The sequence below is a fragment of the Mastomys coucha genome, unplaced genomic scaffold, assembly GCF_008632895.1.
Source record: "Mastomys coucha isolate ucsf_1 unplaced genomic scaffold, UCSF_Mcou_1 pScaffold13, whole genome shotgun sequence".
NCBI classification, from domain to species: domain Eukaryota; kingdom Metazoa; phylum Chordata; class Mammalia; order Rodentia; family Muridae; genus Mastomys; species Mastomys coucha.
In genome coordinates, this window is record NW_022196895.1 from 34,997,988 (window position 1) to 35,016,375 (window position 18,388).

General features: G+C 47.5%; 1 protein-coding gene across 3 annotated transcripts in view; it reads right to left on the reverse strand.

Annotated features, from left to right (window-relative positions):
- Fgf1 (fibroblast growth factor 1) overlaps nucleotides 1–13,100 on the reverse strand; it is a 91,164-nt gene extending 78,064 nt beyond the window's left edge. For 2 of the 3 annotated variants that reach the window (XM_031365551.1, XM_031365548.1), the window contains exons 1-2: nucleotides 12,839–13,100; nucleotides 3,681–3,828 (exon numbers count right to left, since the gene is read on the reverse strand). The gene's annotated coding sequence lies outside the window, so the exon portion shown is untranslated. Of the gene's footprint in view, nucleotides 1–3,680; nucleotides 3,850–12,838 lie in introns of all 3 variants that reach the window. The other variant, XM_031365549.1, reaches the window with a different exon arrangement.
- Nucleotides 13,101–18,388: the final 5,288 nt, after the last annotated feature.

An 18,388-nucleotide genomic window follows, 5' to 3' on the forward strand; every position in this document is an offset into this window, starting at 1 on the left:
AAAAAAAAACAAGCAACCAAACAGCCAAAGCCCTCCTCATACTGTTTTAAGTAAGTTTATAATTTTATGTTGGGATGCATTCATGGTTATCCTGGAGTGCATGTGGCCCACCAGCTGCAAACTGGATATGCCTGCATGTAAGTCTTCAAGGTTGAGACTCTGCTCATGACCCAGGCTAGGGCTCTGCCATCTCTAAACAGTGCCTACAAACTCTAGCCTATTCTCTGGGGTCTTCAGATGCCACCTGTTGCTGAATTCCTGTCACCAAATTCCACCTGTCTCTTAGAATGCCAGTTAGAAGCACAGACCTGCTGCACAGCCTGACTCGACTGCCCTTTGGTAGCCATGGGGCTGCAAGTAAATGGCTCCTGCAATGAGCCTGAGTCCTGCGTCCATGCCAGCCCCTAATTCTCTGGGGTGTTGGCAGACTTAAAGCTGAGCCCAGTGCCTGGATCCAGAAAAGGATGAGAACGGTGGTGACTAGGACAATGACTGTCCTGTCTCCAGATCTTCACAAATGCAAACAAAGCCCCATGCTAAAGCACAGGTGCCAGGGGGTGGTGAGTGGGGCACTGCAGCCTCAGCTCTCAGTAACCCTCGCCAAAAGCCAGGCTGTACGCTAAGGCTGTTACTCAGTGGATCCAGCCCTTAGTAGGTTAGCATTTATCACCCTTTTCACAAATGAGGAAACTGAGGAGCAAGTCACAACACTAATTAGTAAGCGCATCAGAATGTGGGCCTCGGCTGCCTCACTGCAGAATCCGTGCATTTTGTCACCATGTCACTTTGGTTTTCCTGAGCGCATGTATGTGTGCTTTGTATGTGTTTATATGCATGCACGTGTGTGTACAGGTACATTGGCATATATATATATGTACATATATATATATATTTATGCATATGAAGGTCAGAGATTTACTTTAGTTGTCTTAAGTTGCTCTCCACTCTGTGTGTGTATGTGTGTGTGTGTGTGTGCGCGCGCGCGCGCGCGCGCGCAAGCACTATGTGCATCTTGGTCCTTGCCTTCCACTTAATTTGAGATTACGGTCTCTCTTTGGTTGTTCCTTGGTATGTATGCAGACTCTCTGACCTCTAAGTTTCTGGTGTGTCTCCTGTTTGTGGTTCCCATCTCACACAGGACCCCAGAGACTACAGATGTATGCTGCTGTGTCTTTGATGGGTGCTAGGGTTCCCAATTTTGGTCCCCATGTGTGCGTGGCAGTGGCTGTGCCCACTGAGCTCTGTCCCTAGCTACTACAAGGCTTTTCACTGTGACTTAGGAAATCACTGCTATTCTGTCCTCTGCCTCGCTGCCAAAGTCCCTGCAGCCCACTGCCCTAGAGCTGGCTCCTGTCCCCTGCCTTGGGCTCTCTTGTTAACCTTTCATCCCAAACCTATGCTGTTACCTATACACTTAGTAGCTCCCTTCCTTTCTCGGTCTGATTGGGCTGCAGACAGTTACCTCTGATCTGGGATGTCTTGTTGGCAGCTGATGGAGAACTGCCTGTTGGTGAAAAAGATTTACCCACTTGCCATCTATGCGCAGTGAATAGATGTTAGTTTTACTTAAAGCAGGGTATGCCCATAGTGTGAATCCTGTCTTAGCAGTTTAAATCAAGGGCTACTGTGTCAGCCAAGCAATGCCTTGATAATGGGAGGAAGTGGGTGTGTTCTCTGCGCTCCTGGTACACAGGATGGCAGGGCCTTGATTACTAACTTACTCAGAGCTCACAGAATGCATGTCTGCAGAAAAGCCTGGCTTCAGCGTGTCTCCCTGGATTGGACATCCCTTTGCTAGTGTAGATCACGTGTCCACCTGCCATCACTCCTGAAAAGAGCATCTGTATGGTTGGTGCCCTCACCTGTGACTCACACCACTTGACCATGCCCTGCTTTCTTAAATACTCTTAAGAGCCGGGCAAGGACATGCAAACACAGCGCTGCTTTCCTGCTTAACCTTTCACATACCTTTTTTTTTTTTTTTTTTTACTTTAAACGCAGTGTTTCATTAGCTAATCCATGTACTTTCAAAGACAGTGACCACAAGAAGAAAGTGTTCCCACATCCTCAGCCAACTGTCCTCAAACTCTTCAGCTTGCCTTCCAAGATACGATTGTAAGAGGGGACTTTCCTGGGAAACCGTGGGTGATCAACACCAAGGGAAGGCAGAGGGAGTCGGTGTCTGTGAGTCAGCGTCTCCACCAAACCACACTGATTTACAGAGACAGCAGGCAACTGTTCCTAGATCAAAAGGAAGGCCATTTGTTCTCGGTCGTGTGTGTGTGTGTGTGTGTGTGTGTGTGTGTGTGTGTGTACACTCCCAGATATAAACATGTGCATGTGCATACGGAGACCAGAGGACAACCTTAGGTGTCACCCCTTGGGAGCTGTCCACCTTAAGTTTTGCTTGTTTTCTGGTTCCTGCTTTTATTCTGTTGGTTTTGAGTGTTGGGTCTTTCATAGACCAGGAGCTCAGTGAGTATAGACTGAAGACTGGTTGGCTGGTGAGCCCTAGCGATCTACCCATTACTGGGATTTTAAACATTCACCACTGAACACAGCTCAAAAACCAACCAACCAACCAGCAATAAGAACAACAACAAATAGTGGTTTACAGAGATCCAAACAGGACTCCAAGCCTGTATGACAAGCATTTTGCCAGCTGAGCTATCTTTTCAACATTTTTGTTGGGTGCCAAGCCATGGTAGCAGTTGAGGGTGAGGGGAACAGGGCAGCCTCTCTTGGGAGACCTGTCTTTTCCCACTGCAGCATGGGGAACTACCCCCCCCCCCGACTTACCCAAGGAGAGGAAAGCGAAGGTGCTGGTCACCAAAGCAGACAGGCAGGAAGAGACACAATGATGGATGCTAAATGGGCTTAAGAAAGCATGGAGGCTTAAGCTGAGACACAGAGCTCTTGGGACTGAGATGGGAGGCAAGGTTTCCGCAAGATGACCCTTGATTAAATGCCTGGAATTCTCGCATGGGCACCCAGAGGTCTGAGACTCTCAAGGCCTCCTGTCCAGGAGCCTTGCGCACTGTTGGTATGCTGAGGAGCTTAAGAGACCTGTCCTCAGATGAGCCTGTGACTTTGAAAGAGGATCAGAAGGTAATGAGTAACCCAGGTGACAGGGCGGGGAGCCTCAGAGTCCATCCTATGAGATCCTTCAGCTTCTCTGTGAAACAACAGATTAAAAACCTAAGCTTCTCCCTAGACAGCGCAGTCTCTAGGCTGTTGGGTAGAGTGATCGTGACACAGCAAGATACTGCCAGCCAGACCTACGGTGGCCACAGCTTTTAGCTTCTACAGATCTCAAAGGCTGCATCCAGGGCTTCCATCAGTCAGATGATCCCCACCCCCTCGGCTTTTCTTAGGGAGGCGCTGGTAGGAGATGATGATAGGGCAGCCCGGTGTAGGATTACTTGTGCAGTCTCTAACCTGTAACTGTTTTTTTTTTTTCCACGTCTGTGCTCTTAGCAGGCCCTTCCTCCAGGGCTGCTGCACCTCCGTTCAGAGTGGCCAGAGGGAAGTCCATCCAACACACTGGCAGGCATGCCGGCTCTCTGCTAACTGTTTAAAACACTTCCCTACCCTCACAGGTCCCCCTCTCTTCCCTTTCTACTAGCTTTATACAAACAGCCAAAGCCAGCTCAGGCCATAACACACCCCCTAATTCTTACCTGAAGAGCTGGCTGGCTGGGGGCTCTCTTCACTCCACTTGCTCACAGCGGGGATGAAGTCCGCTTAGTGTCCTTTGCTCTGTCACAGGGTTCCTGGGCTGAAGCTGCCTCTCCAGCCGGCTCTCTGAACCTCAGGATTACTGCAGCTCTGTGTGGGGAGAGGGACGGGCTGTGGCATGCACATCAGGTTGCTGGCCCGCCTCCAGACACCATGCCAGTCCCAGAGGGCTGTGTGGGAAGCAGGGAGGGGGGTGGGGGAGCAGAGAGCGCTGGCCTCCAGGTCTGCCTTTGGCCCTTGCTCCTCACCAGAGAGGACCCCGCCTGCAGACCACCCCACAGCCCCACCCCATCATGTTAGTGCACAAAAACTCTAAAGTGCTCCTAGTTTATGACTGTCTGCAGCAGACCTGGGACTGCAGAGAAGGCAGACGAGGCAGCAACTACCTTGGGTGTTATTTTAGCATGATTTGTCTTGGGGCAGAAGCCCAAGCCCAGTGGACTACTGTCTGAGCAGAGTCCTGTTTATTTTGAGGCCTCTGTCACCAGGGAAACAACTGGTTGTGTTGAAAGACACTCCTCTAAAAATCAGACTGCTGGCGAAAGGGAGCGCTTCTCTGTTCTGTCATCTGTCCCCATGCAGGTTGTAGGTGTCTGTGTGTGGCAGTGTGTCTGTCCATGTGTCTACACCATTCGCAGAGCCAAGCTCTACCATGTGCATTCTACAGAGCTAGGCAAGGTACTGACCACCAGGTTAGGCCTAGGAAGGGGCAGCATTCTGTACCACCCTTCCCGGCTAGACTAGGGGAGTCCTCAGGTCCATCTCCTCAATGGACCGTGCATGTTATCTTCGTACCACGAAGAGGGAAGGAAGGTCGTCATCTGTCCAAATAAGTCTGGCTTGAAGGTAGGGTATGAAGTGAACTCAGATGAAATGGATCAAAGCAAGCAACCGAAACCATGATAAGTTGTTTCTGATCATCGGCGACGACGAGAGCCTGCCTTCCACAGGCTTTTCTGCCTGGGAGGCCTGAGTGAGTGAGCATGCCCGTGTACATTGGCCCCAGCCTGCCCACCTGATAGTTCAGATAGAGAGAGGCACGTGGACCTAGGGGAACTGGAAATGTACCCTGAGGTACCTCTCCTCAGCCAATGAAGCTGCTCTGATGCGGTGAGTAGAGTGAAGGCAGGGTGGGGACAAGGCCTGAATTTGAAGGGTCCCTCGCGTTTTGAACATTTACTCGGGCTCTAGCTTGCAGCACTGTTTTGAAGGCTATAGAGTCTAGAGGCAGGGCCTACTTGATGGAACAAGGTCAGAAGGAGCAGGTCTTGTAGAATTGTATGTACCCCTGGCTCTGGTCTAGCTCTCTCCTTTTCCTGGTCTCTACCATGTGAACAGCCACCACTCTGGCCTCCTGCCACCGTGCCTTCCCCACTCCTGATGGACTGAGATGTCTCTGAAACCATGAGTCACAGAGAACCTTTACTACCTCCCGTAACTTGTTTCTGTTCGTAACTTGTTTGTTACAGTTACATAAAAGATACAGTGAGATCTGTTGGCTGAGAGAGCATCCAGGGCCATTCCTGGCTGGGCCTTCAGAATAAGGGGTCCTGAGGAGCTCAGCTCTTAGAGCTGGATCCAAAAGCCCTGACTTCACATGCCTCTGACCCGGGTCTCTCAACGGGGGCTGGTTCTCAGGGAAGCCCTACAGAGGGACTCCATCACATCAGTACCGAACCTAGTCTTCCCAGAAAGAATAGACGTACAGGCTGGCCAGGTCCCTAATTAGAAAGGAACCAGCTTCCACCCTCAGCGTATGTGTCACACACAGAACAAGACTACAGGTGCCACTTGGAGCTGTCCTCAAGCACAGTGCTATGTGAGTCTGTCCCCACCGATGTCCTTTATTCAGGAGAGTAGGGGGTATGTCATCAGAATCCAAGGCTTTGAGTGTGAAAAGCACACCCTTGATGTTCATTCAGATGAGAGCTGGTGTTTCTTTAAGCTGAGGAAGAGGGGTTCATTCTTGAAGGAAAGGACAATGTGCTCATAGGAAATGACAATGTGTTCATCATTGTGGCAGCTTTCACTCAGCAAGCCATAGGAGTGCAAATCACAAGGTATTTGCGGTTGGTGGTTTGAATGAGCGGTCCCCTGTAGCCCCTGGCATTTGGATGCTTGGTCCCCGGTTGGTGGCACTGTTTGGATAGACTTAAGAGGTGTGACCTTGCTGGAGGAAGGATGTCCCTGAGATGAGGGGGGACTTTCAGGTTTCAGACGCCACTCACAACTCCCCCCTCTGCTTCCTGAGTGGGCCTTTATTTTATTTTTTTTTTAAATATTTATTTGTTTGTTTTATGAATATGAGTACACTGCAACTCTACAGACGGTTGTGAGCTATCATGTGGTTGCTGGGAATTGAACTCAGGACCCTGCTCTAGCCCCCACTTGCTCAGGCCCCACTTGCTCCAGCCCAAAGATTTATTTATTATTATATGTAAGTACACTGTAGCTGTCTTCAGACACACCAGAAGAGGGCGTCAGATCTCATTACGGATGGTTGTGAGCCACCGTGTGGTTGCTAGGATTTGAACTCAGGACCTTCGGAAGGTGCTCTTAACCACTGAGACATCTCTCCGGCCCCTGCGTGGGGTTTTAGATGTGAGCTCTCAGCCCGCTTCTCCAGCTACTGCCGTACTTTCCTGCTGTGGCGGTGAAGCCGGACACCCTTCCTTCTGAGTTGTCCTCATCATCTTGCCTTATCACAGCAATAGAAAACCAATACAATGCCAGCGTGGCATTGTGTGTGTGAAAAGAAACAGGTCAGCACGCTGGTGGATCTGACCTGATACCTGCCCAGCTACAGAAACAAAGTCACCCAGTTAGGAAATCTTTGTAATATTTTAATGATGTGCTGAAAGACCCTTTCTGAATCAAAGACACAGACCCAAAGTCTCCTCCAGAGTCACGCCCCCATGTAAAGTCACTGTGTGACTAAATCTCCCCCTCCCTATTTCAGCCTAATACTCATTAACCTGAGGACGCTGTGTCCTCGGCCACTCCTGTGCAACTCAGCTCTTCCAGGCTCCAGATTTCAACTTAACCAAGGACCTCAATAAGAATTCCAACTCTCAGCATCCCTGCGAACTCAGGAGCACTACGGCAATCTAATGTGCCTAAGCATGTGCTAGCATGCTCTTGGGTGCAAGGGGAAACACCTTTGTCTCATTTCTCCTTTGTGTGTCGTAGAGAGCACCATCACACACGCCTCTACTCCCCACCCCTACCGCTTAGGTAAATACAGTCCCTCATTACTGACCTGTGCTAATTTCTTTACTATATAGTGAGTGTCTCGCATCATTATGATCCAAATCCTGGGAAATGAATCCTCAGTTCTTTAAGGTACATTGATAATATGGTTCTTTGATTGTTGGCATTTAATTATTTTTTACTTTAACATTCCTCAGTTTATTTGTTTATTTCAACATGTTTAAAGGGTCTATACATATCTTTAACATAACGTGCAGAGTTTTTAAAATCCTGAGCGACAACAATGAGAGGCTCTGGGCCCCACTATTGTTAGGAGTAGGAAGAGACGGTGAGATTATGTAGTAGGAAAGTCTGGCCCCAGAATAGACCTGAGTCCTAAAACCAGGAAATAGTCTGTGGAAAAAAATAGCTGTCATAGCCACTTATTAAGCACCCACAATACTCTAGGTCCTCTACAGTGTGTGTGTGTGTGTGTGTGTGTGTGTGTGTGTGTGTGTGTGAAATCATATCTTCTCTGGAAGTTCTTAGGCCACTTTAAACACCTCTTTTGTCACAATAAGACCTTTTACAGAAACCACATACCACTGCAGAGGCATGACCTGAGGAAGACAGAAAACAATAGCTCTTTGAGGACAGACCAAATCCTGGTATGGTTATCCACAGAGATGTGGGCTTGCCCAGAGCTGTCTGAGGCTAAAGTGCCAGCTGGGGCAGTTAACAGAGGTGACATACTCCTTCCCAAAGAGGCAGACTCAATGCCCAGCAGAATGTGGCTCCAAACCTCATAGCATAGTCCCTAGGAAGGTCTATAAAGCATTTCTGTTTTGGTTGTTTAGTGCTTTCACGTTCAGTGACCTTTTATAGCCGACATGGAACCCCCATTCTTTAACTTAGTTGACTTAAAAGAAGCGCCAGTGCATAATAGATTGGCAAGATTTTGAAGGCTGCAAGAAAGTACACTCTCTTCCTCTCAGGCAGAATTGCCATCCTGGCATCTCATCTCGTCCTCGACTCCTGAGGCTGACTTCTGATGTTTGCTTCAACCTTCCTTCCTCATTCATCTTGCTTGAATAAGAGACTCAGCTCTCTTCCTAATTTCACTTGACCTTTTTACCTTGTTCAAGCCCAACAGATCCCAGTCAGCGGACATGCAAAATCAGATGCTGAGTGGCACTCTCTAGCAGAGCATTTCCTCCTGTTTATGCCCAGTCAGCCCTGAAACAAGGGCATCCTGGCCACCTAGGGGCCGGCTGCCAGTTGGACTGGGAAACACCTCAGACAGTCTCAAGAAATTGCTATTAGTTAGCCAAGGTGACCTCACAGCCAAGCTCATCAGCAGAGCTAGAGGACAGACATTGGATACAACGGCTCACAAAAGGGGGTGCCTGGCCCTGCCTCGTCATTACCCAAGTACATTAGCAAATTTTCCAGCGGCTGCAGGAGGAATACTTGGAAAGGGTCCCTCCCACAAGCAGGCTGTTTCAACTCCGATATGGATCCCCCAGGGCCTCTTCTAGTTTCTCTTCTCTTGTTTCCCAGGCTGGCCTCAAACTCCCATGTAAGCTAAAGATGGTTTTGAACTCATGACCTTCCTGCCTATACCTTCCAAGGATTACAAAAGCGCAAGAAGCTACCACATCGAGTTTATATGGCGCTGAGGAATCCAACCTGGGGCCTTTAACTGTTTTAAGACAAGATCCCACTTTTTTGCCTGGGCTGGCTTTGAACTCACAATATATTTCAGATCATCTCGATGTTTCAACCCCCCAAGTAGCTGAGATTACAGGCCTATGCTGCCAGATCTGGTCTGTGTGATTACAGTGATGTGCAAACGCTCTTGCTGTGATAAGAACATATGGTACCCAGAACTATAAAGACATCCTCGATAACTCCATCCTCCCTGAAGATGGCCAGATATGTGGAATTAGGCTCCCGGGGAGACGATGGCAGCTTACTGTGCTTTTTTCAGAGCTGCTTTTTGTTTTGATTCTTATTTTATTTTAGTTTTTTTATTTCAGTTCGCTTTGTTTTTTTCTTACTAATAGACCTCTAGGCTGTGTGATGTAGTACAGGCCTGTGATCTTAGCAGTCTGGGTGCAGAAGCAGAAGATAGGGAGTTCAGGGCTAGCCTGGGCTACATAATGAGATTTATTTATTTATTTATTTATTTATTTATTTATTTATTTATTTATTTTAGATATTGGCTAGTTTATTCAAGCATTCATTGATTTTTGAGATTATTGATTTCAGTAATTTCCTTTTAATTTGTCTTCACATTTCTTCCTTCAGGCCCATGGTTCATTACAGAAGAATCTTGCTGAATGGTAAGTTAGATTGCACCTCTCTTTGTTCAGAACTGCCCGGTACCCTTCCTTTGCACTAAGAGCCTAGCCAACCTAAGCTCACTCTTACCTCTGTGTCTCTTAGTTCACCCCATGTAACTCTCTTTACTTGTTGTGTTACTTGCACACTGCTCATCACGTGGCGCAGAGCCTGCTCAGATGGCCTCAGTGCTGTGGTTCCAGTTACACTTGCTGTTTTCTGGGCTAGACTGAAACCTTCTCAAAGTTTTTGTGCCAGAAAAAAATCCAAGTTTTGCCAGCTAACATGGTTTATCAGCCCCATCAACCAAATTCCCAGGGATGAGAACTCTCCCAGTTTAGAGGCCCAAGAGAGCCTGTGAGAGCCACTGCTGTGAGAGCTACTGCTGTTCTCAGCAGACCGTCAGCCTCAAACCTGGCCCAGCTGTCTGTCCCCCAGTGTGGTGTGGCTCGAGCCCTGTGCTGCTGTTTCAGAATCAGCCTTTGGTGCTCAGAGTCCTGGTCTACGGCAGGCTATGAAACTTGGAAGGTCTACACCCCTTCAAAAATCTGACAAAATGTATGACCCCATTCTCAGATAGGTATGCATGCTTGCTCATATACACATTTGTACATTTAATTTCAGAAAGCAATGAGATGCCCCAAAATGTGGCCCAGTTTAGCCGCAAGCAAAGAATACCTAGTTTGATAACTGCCTTGCTTTTTGGTAAAAACGAGCAAATTTGGACACCCAGTCTAAATAAACCAGTCTTAAATGTTAGAGAGAGAGAGAGAGAGAGAGAGAGAGAGAGAGAGAGAGAGAGAGAGACAGAGAGAGACAGAGAGAGAGAGACAGAGAGAGACAGAGAGACAGAGACAGAGAGAGACAGAGACAGAGAAAGAGACAGAGAGACAGACAGACAGACAGAGAGACAGAGAGACAGACAGAGACAGAGAGACCTTTAGGTAACATCCCAGGTAAGCATTACCACAAAACATGAATGAAACAGACAGTAGACGTTTACAGGAATGGCCTGAAACCAGGCGGAAAGAAAACCATTCGAGCAGCACAGGCTTTAAAGGGATCTGTGCAGAAAAGGGGCAGGCCCTGGACCCATCTCTTTCCCATCCATGGTCTTCACATCTGTCTGTGGCCATGTTCTATGGGAGAGACTCGAGCTGACCAGGACACAGTAGACCACACCTTCAACCAATCCATGTCAAGGGTTAAGATCCTACTGGATGTCGGTGCTGTCTAGTTGTTGTTTTTGTTTGTTTGTTTGTTTTTGTTTTTTATTTTGTCAGCTTGACACAAGCTAGAGTTCCCAGGGAGTTGGCAGACAACATAGGACCCTTAAATGTTTTAGACTCCTTCCTGTCACCTGACATGGCACAGTAGCAGAGCATGCCTGATGAACTCCACCAGTGCTTGCTGGAGTTATAGTACACTTAGTCAGAACTGAGGCCCACGAGCAGGCTAATTTTCTATTGGCCAACTAATTTAACTCATTTAATGGGACAGCAGTTATGTGCCAGATATTTACAAAGAGAGCTGAGAGTGAACTTAATCTTTCCCCCAAGGATGCAAAATTCAGGTGGGAGAGAAACTAAAAATTATGAACTTTGTTTTGAGATAGAGTCTCACTGTGTAGCCCTGGCTGGCTAGGAACTAGCTATGTAGACTACACTGGGCTTGATCTCACAGAGATCTGCCTGCCTTTGCAGTGCTGGGATTAACGACATGTGCCACTACAGGGCCACAAGGGAAATGGGACTTTGAGTCTGGCAGTTGCAAGGCAAGTTGAGTTCAATCAATAGAGGGATTGCAGACAAGGGGTGTGAAGGGAAGAGCATGAATGAGACAGGAAGTGATCCCCTAGAGGAGTCAGGGCATGGGGCCGGTCTAGACCTGAGCCAGAGTCAGTTTTCTGGTGTCAGAGGTATCTTCCTCATGATCAAGAGTCTCCGGATATAACAAGCCATGCCATCTTTTAGTGACCTGTTCTACCAATAATTATTCTTCCTCTGAAACCGCTTATCAATAACACTGATGAGTGAAAGCAGAAGAGTGTCACAGAAAGAGCAACTGCTGGCCCCGGGTCCTGCAACCGGCCCCCTTCTCTTGAGATGAACACTTTGCCTCTGGGGAGCCAGCCTCATTGCTCTCAACCCAAGTGATGTTGGAGAAGATGTCTATCCCCCTCCCCCCATGGTAGTGATGGATGCAGTCCTTCCCACAGTGGTTCTATGAGAAGCAAGCCTGAGACCAGCTGAAGCAGGATGTCAGCAGAACGTCAGCTGAGCTGCTGGCAGCCACACTGCCACCTTCATGGCAAGTCCTTCTGGGACTAGAACATTACAGGGAGCCAAAGGAAAAAGATGGAGGGAGAAGGATCTGGGTTGCCATTCCTGTTGCCTTAGGGTTCCATTGCTGCAAAGAGACACCATGACCAAGGCAACTCTTATAAGGAAAACATTTCATTGGGCCATTATCATCATGGTGGCAAGCATGGCAGCATGTAGGCAGACATGGTGCTGGAGAAGGAGCCAAGGGTTCTACGTCTCGATCTGAAGGCAGCAGAAGGGGACCGTGTCAGCGGGTAGCCAGAAGGAGACTGGATTCCACACTGAGTGGAACCTGAGCATAGGAGACTTCAAATCCTGCCCCACAATGACACACTTCCTCCAACAAGGCCACACCTCCTAATAGTGCCACTCTTGTGGGCCAAGCATTCAAACACAAGTCTATGGGGGCCATACCTGTCCATACCACCTTACCTACCCACCTAGAGCCACCATACCAAAGTCTTTGCTTTCAAGATGAGGGGAAAATGCCATCCTTTTGCCTAAGTCTCTTCAATCTTGGTGTATGATTGAAAAAAAAAATCCCCTATTCATGCAAGTACATGACCCCGTCAGGATTTTATTTACATCTTATTAGCTTGGATATATGTAAGCCATAACACAGTGTCTGCAGTAACAGAACCCATGTGCTGGAGATAGAGGGCCCTGTGCACATCCCCAAGTGATCAGGGATGCAGAAGGTTAGACCAAGATACAAACTGTACTTCTCATCCCCTGCTCTGCTTGCTTACCCAGGGACCATTCCCCCAAACTCTTTATTTCTTTCTTCCTTTTCTTACAGTAAGGAGTTACGGAGTCTACTGAGTTTATCTTGCAAGACTCTGAAACATCAGAAGAGCAAGAAGTGGAAGATTTGCAGATCTTAGGGATTTTTGTTGTTGTTGTTGTTTGTTTTCTTTTTCCCCCCTTTTTTTGCTCATTAAGAGAGAATCAGCTGGGTTTCTTTTCTTTCCGGCTCTGAGCTGTGCTTTTTAGAAAGCATTAACTTTATGGTGATGGGATTTGGCCAGTCTACAATTTCCTGTAACCTCTTCTTGGATCTAATCACAGATAATTCACCGGGTAGGAATCATTTCCTGCTTCCCCGCTAGGAACTGGTCCTAAGTAGTTCTTTCTGGGGGCGAATTCGTGCGTCTGACTCCAGCCTGTCTTCCACCCAGATCCAGGTCTGGGAGTGGGGGGAGCGAGGAAGGAACAAGTGGGAAGTGTGGGGAGCCGGCACTCACCTCTGTCTGCTCTGGGAGGCTTCCTGTCTGGGTGGTGGCAGCCTCTGCAATCACACTGGGCTACCGGAATGGACAGCAAGGAGGCTGCTGAGAAAGGGAGTTTCCATTCACCATGAGAAGGGAGTGTCCATCCAGAAAAGGCGTCAGGCGATGCCCTTAACCCCTAGAGCCTACTGAGCCACGTTCCTTTATTCTTCTCTCTCTGGTGTGAACAGGGCTGAGGAGACACCCCCCACCCCCAAGAGAAAGGCTGAGCGAAAACACACACCCCAACTGGCCACTTAACAGGTGGCTTCCTGGACTTGGGACCCTGGGAGAAGGCAGCAGTAGGAGGTCGTAAGGCCAGCCCAGTCCCTCGCCACCCCTGCAAGGCTAGCTGGCACTCAAGGACAAGGACAAACGCCTATGCTCATTTCCCCTCTCGTGTGATTTATTTTTGGATTAGACACACAGGCTATTTGGGGGCTGGAAAGCTGCCAGGTGAAAGGACAACTATGTTGGCCAAGCTGCGTCTGTGCCCTACTCTGAACTCATCCCTGTCCCTTCCCCCATATGACGAAGAGAGAGGGGTAGGGGTCTTACTCGGAGTGACTTTTGCAGGTCCCCCGTGCATTCCAACTGGCCGATTGCTTCCCTGTGAAGGTTCACAGAACACGAAACGTGACAGAAACTCGTCTTCACTTTTGTGAGGCAGGTGGGTGCTGAGGCCGGTGGTCCTGTCAAACAAGGAGACCCTCTATTCAACACAGGGGCAGACCTTGAGACTAGAAGGCATTGTATAAACAGTGTGGAGAAGCTGGGCCTGGGTGCTAAGCACACAGTTCTGCCTTGATCTGCTGGCAGTTCCTGCTTCCTAGGATTGTGGGACATAGCATTGAAGTGAGTCGATTTCTCACGTCCCCTTTTTTTCCTTCACTGACCGTGAATGGAGCTTTGAAACAGTAGTGCTTGACCCGCTGGCATGCGGTTTACCTCATCATCTTCACTGTCGTGACTCTTACTCCTGGGCTCCTGCTGAATGCCATCTCTAGCATGTCCCAGCTTCTATAACCCTCAAGGCAGCCAACCCCTGCCCCTATGTGACAGCCAGGGAAGCTGCGATTTGGAAAGTGCAAGCCATACCTTCAGGAAGGTTGAGGTGCGGGCTCCAGACTGACTGACTCCAGAGCTGGTGTTCTTGGCCACCTAGCTCTGCTGCCTTCTCAGCTAGAACTAGTTGAGATTCCACTGCCCTTTTCAGATTGAAAAAGGGAAAAAAAAAAAAAAAAAAGGAGGGGGCCACCACCAACAAAAAAGCCTCAGGGATGAATCCCACCCATGAATTCAATTTTATTCCCAAGTTCAGTTCTTGAAGGGAGAGAACATAGCTTGTGTGTGTTAACTGTCCCAGGCTGAGTCTAGGTACAGACAGGATGGAATCTCTGGTGTCCCTTGTCTTTGGAGACATTTCCCCATGAGTAAGTCACTGTGCAAACACTAGAGAAAGCTGGCCAGAGCTGCCCAGACTGGGCTGTCAACCCTTCTGAGCCCAAGTGCCCTGTCTCTTGAGAAAGAGCCAGAGGTAGCAGTCAACTGCTTGTCCAACACTGCCCCCTGCAGGCGTCTTTGCCCCATTACACAAGGGTGGTGTCTTCCAGGTACCGCAAGACCCGCAAGTTTCCAGGTTCTCCAAAAAACTGGTTTACCTGAGAATGTGTCTGTGCTTGTATAAAAGTTGAGAATGCCCATCATTCGTACATATCTGAGTACGGTGTCTTTGTCCAAAATGTAGATAAAAAAATTTTCAAGTTCCCAAATGGTCCAGAAGCGTCCTCTTTGATAATTTAAATCAACTTGATAAATTAATCATTTCCTCATTGAACATTTTCCCCCAGAAGTTGAGTATTGAGTGCTAGAATTGTAGAACCAATCCATCCTCCCTCCCCTTCTCTCTCTCTCTCTCTTTCTCTCTATCTCTTTCTCTCTCTCTCTCTCTCTCTCTCTCGTGTGTGTGTGTGTGTGTGTGTGTGTGTGTGTGTGTGTGTGTACATCAACTCTATGGGCTTGTCAGGTGTCTACCTTAATTTTTTGACTGGATTCTTGCTGAACCTTGCACTCGTGGAGTCAGTCAGGCAGGCTGGCCAACAAACTCTCAGGACCCTCCTGTCTCCACCTCTCAGTGCTAGGATGGCAAGCAGTAAGCAAGCATGCCCCAGAGTGCCAAGCTTTTTACCACCATGCTTAGTATGCAAACTCAGATCCTCCGGCCTGCCCAGCAAGCGCCATCTTTACACCCTGAGCCATCTCTCCCGAGTCCTAGAGGAATAGAAATATTCTTAAAGAACGTCCCAATGTGAGTTTAAAATTCCAGTATTTTTGACTTGCTGGAAGTTATTATCTTCAAGCCCCATGTACTTAACATAACATTTTAAAAATAATGTGTATGTGTGTGAAAAACTTGAGAGGTTTAACTCTTCTTGTGACTCTCAGATTTTTGTTTGGTGCTGTATTGGGAATTGAACCTGGAGTTTTATCCACCCTGGACAAGCATTCCACCACAGAACTCTAGCCCAAGTTACTGTTTTGTTTTTTTTTTTTAACTTTTTATTTTGAGCCCACGTCTTGCTTTGTTGCCCAGGCTAGACTTGAACTTGCTCTGTAGCCTCCTTAGACCTTGAACTTGTGAAGTTTAGAACCCTTTTAGTAATCTTTTATTTTTATTTTTTGAGAATTCTGTATACAAATGTAAGATATTTTGATCAAAGTCACCTCCATTACCGTTTGTGTTCCTTTTCTCCTCTTGCTGAACTCCCCTCCTTCCCCCCAACTAGATCGCTTTCTATTTCCAGGGGTGAAATGTGTTCACAACTAAGTGTAGTTATGGTTACTTACACGGACATGAGTGAGGGATTATGAGAACATGAACAACTAACCATTAGCCATACCACTAAAGAAACTCTCCCTTCTTCCAGTAGTCATTAACTGCTAATCGTTCCCTAGGGAAAGGCGGGGATTCGCGGGCTCCTCCCCATACATGTCAGAATGTTGTCAGGCCCAATCTTGTGCATGTTCAATACGGTAACCCCAGTGCTGCTGGTCCCTGGGTGTGATGTACATGCCAGAGTGGGAAGAGTTCATTCTCTAGCACTCTTCCTCCCTGTCCTCTAGCTTTGACCACCATTCTTGCTGCCTCCTCTTCTGCCACATCCTCTGAGCCCTGAATTCAGGGGTTGGTATAGATGGCCCTTAACATACCAATTTTAATGTATGGGTGGCATTTTTAGAGTTGCTTTAGAAACAGAGCAAACATTCATGAAGACTGCTGCTCATCTAGGCTGTCTATTGCTGCCCGATAGCAGGTCACAATTCGTTCGCTGAGCATCTACCCCCTCTGTCAGGCCTTTAGATATCAAATACAAAAACACCGAGTAAAACCCAAATGGTTACATACATGCTGAATCCTTTGTCGTGGCTTTCTATAGGGTACAGGGCAAAGGAAGCAGATTAGTAATTACTCAAACAAGCTACAAGGATTAAGGTTGGCTAAGTACTAGCAATAAGGATATTTAATGAGGTTAAGAGTGCACAGTGGACACTGGCCCTGGGAGCCAGGCTCATCCATGGTGAAATGAGAGAAGGTGGCTTTAGAGACATGGAATCTAAAGCAAGAATACTGTTCCAAGAATCTGGACAAAATGGTGAAGAAAGCCCTGTCTAGAAAAGGCTTCCAGATAGATAAGAAAAAGAGACTGTCCAGTTTGATTTCTTGTTCTATGGTAAAACACCCAACAAAAAACCTTTGCATGTGCATATGACTTTTAAGAAATTCTCACCAAATTCCTTGTCATGGCTACCTCTAGAGGGCATGAGAATCAAACCAATCCAGCTAGATCACCGGTGGTGGTTTTCCACTTAATCCCACCCCACCCTCCAAGCCCGCGAGGTTAGATTCTCAAAATGTGCTCTCTCCATCACTGCTAACATCCAAGCACTCTCCAAACGACAGCCTTAAACTTCAAGGACAGTATCCACCGCTTATTGTTAAATGCAAGGTCCTTCAAATTCACCCGCAACCAAACTTCATAAGCTCTTCCTGGGGTCTGCTTTCCCTGCCCCAGCCCCCTTTCCTGGAAAACAGCCCACATCCTTACCCAGAAGCACCCTACCCCACAACTCCCTGATGCCCCCACTTCTAACTCAGGAAAGACTAGCATATGCTACGTTTATAAATACTCTCCCAGTGACTTGAAGTTAAGAAGGCTGGGAAATCCTGATTGGTAACTTGAGAGACTTGGAAACGGGTGTGTCTGTCAGTGTGTTCCCAGAGAGGAATCACTCAGGGCCAGAAGCCCTCCCCTCAGTGGGGGTGAATACAGCCTCCCTGGCAGCCCAGATGTGAAGAGGCTGAAGGCAGAATCGGGGTCAGGTGCCTCCATTACTGCTTCCTGAGAAGGTGCGTCTGGGGATGCTGTGCAGTCCTCCACTGACAAGACTCCAGCTTTTCTAGCCTTCTAGTGCAGATTTAACATCAGCAACTCTCCAGGGACTACCGCCCATGCCTTCAGTGTTGGATTGCGACTGCGGAGTCAGCTTCATGGGCGTAGCTGTGGGGTCCCTGGCTCTCCAGCACTCCAGCGTGCAGATGGCCATTGCAGGACTACCCAGGCCTATTGTATAAGCCAAATCTAATAAACTACCATTTTATTCCGCACACACATGCACACACATATGCATCCATTCTAATGATTGTGTTCCTCTAGATAACTGCCTCTGCCTGGTACATTCACCAGCTTCGACAGTTGGCGGGGAAGACTATCTCCACACCATCCTCACTCAGGTATGTGGACCGAAGCAGCTCCAAGACTGTGCTATTGGGAAGAGGGGAGAGATGCTTGCCAGTACACTGGAAGTTACCTCTCACGTACTATAGACAAAGAAAGTCACATACGTAGCGATACTGTACAGAAACTGAGGTAAGAGATTTCAGTGATGTTGTTTTCTTGCAGGGTGGCAAGAACTTGAGTTCTGTAATTGTTGGGTCTACAGAATGAAGCGTGTTCAAATAATGCATATCTCCCCACTTGTTTTATCTGCTTACTTCATGTGGTCTTTTACAGTGTCATCTTTATATGTTTGAAACTGTATCATATGGTGTGTGCAAATTTTGTAACCAGTGGGAATTAAAACCTTTTATCATCGTGTGTTCTCCATTATCAACATATTGCTTTTACCCTAAAAGTCTGCTTTCTCTAACAGTACTGTAAGTCCTATTAACTTTATTATAATTTTTATTAGCATTTATATTACCACTCTATAATTTCATTTTAATACAAAGTTTCGGATTTTTTTTTTATACATAGTGCATAGAGTTTTAGCCAGATCTATAATTGACTTTTAATTAAAGCAATTCGTTCATTTACATTTAATGTAATAGCCTAGACTTAAACCTAATGTACTCCCTTTGGTTCTGGGAATTATACCCAGAGCTTTTCACATGCTAAGCAAGTGCTCTACCACTGAGCTACAAAGTCTTTCTAAAGTGTCCAAGCTGAAGTCAAACTTACAATCCTT